The 5515-nt window shown below is 42.7% G+C and overlaps 2 pseudogenes; both read right to left on the reverse strand.

Moving 5' to 3' along the window:
* Window positions 1–335: 335 nt before the first annotated feature.
* Window positions 336–1269, reverse strand: LOC127103886 (tubby-like F-box protein 3; annotated as a pseudogene).
* Window positions 1270–1656: 387 nt separating this feature from the next.
* On the reverse strand, window positions 1657–2660 carry LOC127107271 (protein NRT1/ PTR FAMILY 7.3-like; annotated as a pseudogene).
* Window positions 2661–5515: the final 2855 nt, after the last annotated feature.

A 5515-nucleotide genomic window follows, 5' to 3' on the forward strand; every position in this document is an offset into this window, starting at 1 on the left:
TTTTTTGAATTTGTCTCAATTCCTCTTTTGGATTACTGGTGGAATTTTACCGCCTTGCTGAGTGTTTACGTTTTTTACTGCAGTGAATTTCTATTGCCACTATGAGGTTTATGTTGCAATAGCCCTTGCTTCTTCGGTGTTACCGGTTCGTCTGAATTTCAATAAGCAATGCCTCTTTGTTCAAAAATCTGAGAAAACAAGTCGCACAAAGTGTCTAAATTGGTTGTTGTGGCTCACTTGTGATCTTGATACTGTTACAAATTAGGTCTGCTACCTGATGTTGCTTACTGTTTTTTTTGCAGGTTATGGTTCATGGTAATTTGGTGAGAGAAATATTAGTTAAGAATGTATCTTAATAATTCTGTCTGACTCATTCCTTTGTCTTGACTAGTCAAAGGTACAATGGATTGGAGATTCTCTGCACGGGTTGATTTTGATCGGAAGAATGGAATTGATGGAGGAGTATCATTTCTGCTATGAAGAAAACGCGTCTGTGTCGGGGCCTCGCCTCCAGGTTCAACAGCTGCGGCAGGGATGGCATCCATAACACATTGCATTATCTTAGGTCCCCTAGAGCCCAAAACATTCAGATCATATGAGACATGCACGATGGGATAGTCGTCTGCAGAAACTCTTGGAGACACTTGCTTGAGACTGACTAGCTTGGTCGAACGAGACTTTAACACTTTGGCTCCATAAAATGGAGGGTGTGCATCATACACGGTAAATTTGGTGCCCAGAAAGTTTGATCTCAATTTCCCAACATAGGTGCTACTACCTCTTGATACATCATCAAGGTTTAGAGATATGATATAGTCAGTGTGGGTTGCACGCCGACACTTGCGTGCAGCAAGAAGGAATTTACCGTCATCAGTTGAGGCTTGGTTTAAACAGAGAAAAAGATAATATGTTTGACAGTTAAGATTTCATTTGATATAGCACTGAATGAGAGAGTCCCATCTATTGCCATCCGATTGCAGGAGTCTCTGACTGAACCACGTGATATTGAATGAGATTCATGATACTCGCATATGATGAATGGATGCAGTAACAGGTCTGATGCAGAAGGTGTTAAATTCGGTTCCTTGTGAAAGCATTTCAGCAAAAAGTCCTTCGCCTCAGCAGACAGTTGTTCAGGTATTGGTTAACTCCCCTTGGTAGCTTGGTCATGAGCAAATGGAGGTTAATTGGTGAAGGGTTGTAATTTGGAAACACTTGAACGGTTGTGATCTGTTTTAGCCTTGTCAGTACAGTCATTTGCAATGCCATTTGCAGGTTCAGGTTGGTTGATTTGTTTGGCATGTGGAGCAGCAGGGCTTAAATGCAAGACCTGTTTGATGTAAATGAGGTTTTGTACCAGCTGGATGAATCAAAATCAAAGGCGAGGTAGTCATGATCAAGGTTGACTTATCCATCAGTTCATGCTTTTTGATGATGAAATATTATAATGCATCCTTGCCCTGTGTCTGCTTGAGGTTCAAGGCAATGTTAACTGATTTTACATGTTGTTGTTGCTGCTGATGTAGGTTGAGCACTACAATGGTTTTGCTAGCAGGATAATGCATAAATCTTGACTGAAGTATGTCATGTCACACATTTGGATTCATCAGTTCCTTTTGGCATGATGTCGTTGCTCCATGTTTAGCACTTTGGTTCTGGTTTGGGTATGTTTCTTGGTAGGTTTATGTGTGTTGTATTCTTCTAACACGAGTATCATCATCTCTCTGAATACCATAGAAGCCTTCTCCAATTGAGTGTACTTGAGATTTCACTTTCCTCAAGAAGGACACAATTACTTGTGTAAACTTAGAGAAAGGGTTTCTAAAACTCTTATAGTGTCTATATCGAAGAGTTCCACTCAACAACAACAAAGGAAACACAGGCACAACCAGTACATATCCAAAATCCCATCACCCAATGTCCTGTAATCGCTATGTAAGCCAACACAGTCTCAGCAATCAGTGATCCCAAATTCAATGCTACGTAAAAGTAGCCATAAATTAAGGTCTTTGATCTTTGTTCATCAGGTTCTTCTTCATCAAATTGATCAGCACCAAGAGTTGGTAATGCAGGGTCAGAAACTCCACTTCCTAGGGCTATTAGGTATATTGATATGTAAAATAATGGAAACTGATTTTGAATATCTGATTCACATGGCACTCCGTTTTGTTCACAACCATGAGGTTTCAGGAAAAAAAGAAGAAGTGAGCTGACAGGGATAACATCACCAAGCCTAAGATGAAAACAAGCTGGAATATGATGCAAGTGAGATATCTTCCCAAGTATGAGTCACTAAGAAAAGCTCCAATTAAAGAGAAGAAATAAGTGGTTCCCATCCATATGCTAAATATGCTTGCTGCCTCAACATTAGTTTGTTTCAATACTAATTTTGAGAAGAGAACCAAATTTGCTTCAACTCCAGAGAAAGCCAATGCAATCAGTCCTTGATTCACTAACAACAACGATGCACTCCTCCATCCACCAGTCCTAGCCTTCTAAGCAGGTTTTCCTTAAAAATCAACGAATCCATCTCCTGTGCAAGAATTGATACACTTCTCCTCATGCTTGTAAACTTCAATAACCTGAGAGCTAGAATCTTCTCCGTTTCCGTCCATTGTTCGTCAAAGACTGCACTAGATAGGGTTTAGGGAATTTGGGTTGACTTTGGTCAAAGTTGACCAAAAAGTCAACTGTTGACCAAAGTCAACAATTGGTCAAAATTGTCAAGACTTGTACCCCCCCCTTTTTTTTTATGTAGAATCAAATGTGATGGTTTAGAATGATGTGAAATGAATTGAAATGGTTTGAAAAATGATTTGAAATTTGGTTTTACCATTGGTTTATTTATGACTTGAATGCTTGACTTTGAAAAAAAAAATGACTTGACTGGTAGTATGTGTTAACAAGGCCATGAACTGAGGGCATAAGATTAGGATTTGAAAGGGATATTCATGAATCAAGTAGCATGATTGACAATTGGCTTGTGACACAAGAAGGTTGGTTGTTTGGATGACCAAGACCATATGTGTATTAACAATCACATGAACAACACCATGACTTTGGACCAAGACCAATCCTCATATAAAACCAAAGTAAGGTTAAGCCAAGCATGCTAAACAAAAATAAAAACATAAAAAATTCAAGACCAAAATCGGGGTATGACAGTTGCCCCTATTTAAGCGTCTTCAATTAGAGAATATGAAGCAGGAAGTTCTTCATATGATCATAGTGGGAGATGGTTAAATACTAAGAAGACCCGGATTTTGATCCTGAATCCCTATGAAATAATTAACAATGCCTGTCAGAATCGGCAAAGAAGCAATCTCAAAAGAAGAATCCGTCTGGTACGGTGAAAATCGGCCTGCGTACCGAAACAGAAAGTTGACCTGGATACCAAAATAAATGGTAACACAGGAATACCCATGGCCTGAACGCCGCACATTAGTCTGAACACTAAGGATCGGAATATGAGAGTATCAATGTTGGTCTGATCACCGGAAATCTGGTCTGAACACCACTTCGATCTGGAAATCGGAAAACTGGCCTGAATGCCACAAGTACTTCGACTTGATCGTCGGAAACTTCTTCGATCTGAAAATCGGAAACTGGCCTGAATGCCACTTCGGTCTGGATACCAGAAACTGGCCTGAATGCCACAAGTTGCATCGACCTGAATGTCAGAAACTTCTTCGATATGAATATCGGAAAAACTGGCCTGAATGCCACTTCGGTCTGGATACCAGGAACTGGCCTGAATGTCGGAAACTGCTTCGATCTAAAAATCGGAAAAACTGGCCTGAATGCCACTTCGGTCTGGATACCGGGACCTGGCCTGAATGTCGGAAACTTCTTCGATCTAAAAATCGGAAAAACTGGCCTGAATGCCACTTCGGTCTGGATACCGGGAACTGGCCTGAATGTCGGAAACTTCTTCGATCTAAAAATCGGAAAAACTGGCCTGAATGCCACTTCGGTCTGGATACCGGGAACTGGCCTGAATGCCACAAGTTTCATCGACCTGAATGTCGGAAACTTCTTCGATCTGAATATCGGAAAAACTGGCCTGAATGCCACTTCGGTCTGGATACCGGGAACTGGCCTGAATGCCACAAGTTGCATCGACCTGAATGCCGGAAACTTCTTCGATCTGAATATCGGAAAAACTGGCCTGAATGCCACTTCGGTCTGGATACCGGGAACTGGCATGAATGCCACAAGTTGCATCGACCTGAATGTCGGAAACTTCTTCGATCTGAATATCGGAAAAACTGGCTTGAATGCCACAAGTACTTCGACCTGATTGTCGGAAACTTCTTCGATTTGAAAATCGGAAACACTGGCCTGAATGCCACTTCGGTCTGGATACTGGAAACTAGCCTGAATGCCACAAGTTGCATCGACCTGAATGTCGGAAACTTCTTCGATCTGAATATCGGAAAAACTGGCTTGAATGCCACAAGTACTTCGACCTGATTGTCGGAAACTTCTTCGATCTGAAAATCGGAAACACTGGCCTGAATGCCACTTCGGTCTGGATACTGGAAACTAGCCTGAATGCCACAAGTTGCATCGACCTGAATGTCGGAAACTTCTTCGATCTGAATATCGGAAAAACTGGCTTGAACGCCACTTCGGTCTGGATACCGGAAACTGGCCTGAATGCCACTTCGGTCTGAATACCGGGAAATTGGCCTGAATGCCACTTCGGTCTGAATACCGGGAACTGGCCTGAATGCCACTTCGGTCTGAATACCGGAAAAAACTGGCCTGAATGCCACTTCGGTCTGGATACCGGAAAATTGGCCTGAATTCCACTTCGGTCTGAATACCGGAAAATACTGGCCTGAATGCCACTTCGGTCTGGATACCGGAAACTGGCGTGAATGCCACAAGTTTCATCGACCTGAATGTCGGCAACTTCTTCGATCTGAAAATCGGAAACTGGCCTGAATGCCACTTCGGTCTGGATACCGGAAACTGGCCTGAATGCCACTTCGGTCTGGATACCGGAAACTACTGGCCTGAATGCCACTTCGGTCTGGATACCGAAAAACTTCATGCCTGTCAGCATCGGCAGAAATAGGGAAAATGATAATTGAGGCGGCACGTGGGCCAACGACCCATGCTGGGGATAATAAGTCATGAACAACCTTCAGTCTGAGCACTGGAAACAAACTTCTGGCTTATCACTTGGGATACCGAGAATGTTTTATGCTTACATGCGTATGTTTGAATTTTTCAATGGCGTAATGCTCCATGAAAATGGAAATGCTACGCGATTTGGGAGGATACAATGCAATATGATTCTACATGCAGGGATGCGAAATGCTGGGGAAAATGCCAAGCTGAAGCAAGGAATCCCGTTGGGGAAATGATTATAATCTTCCGGACCCTGGCACTACTGTTGGAGATGCACAGCATAATGAACTATGTGGGGAAATGACCGGCCGCGCGGTGTTCTGGCAATGGCGAGATGCCGAGGCTTTGACTGGGGAGAGAACGGCGCTGCCAACCT

This window comes from Lathyrus oleraceus, chromosome 7, assembly GCF_024323335.1.
Source record: "Lathyrus oleraceus cultivar Zhongwan6 chromosome 7, CAAS_Psat_ZW6_1.0, whole genome shotgun sequence".
NCBI classification, from domain to species: domain Eukaryota; kingdom Viridiplantae; phylum Streptophyta; class Magnoliopsida; order Fabales; family Fabaceae; genus Lathyrus; species Lathyrus oleraceus.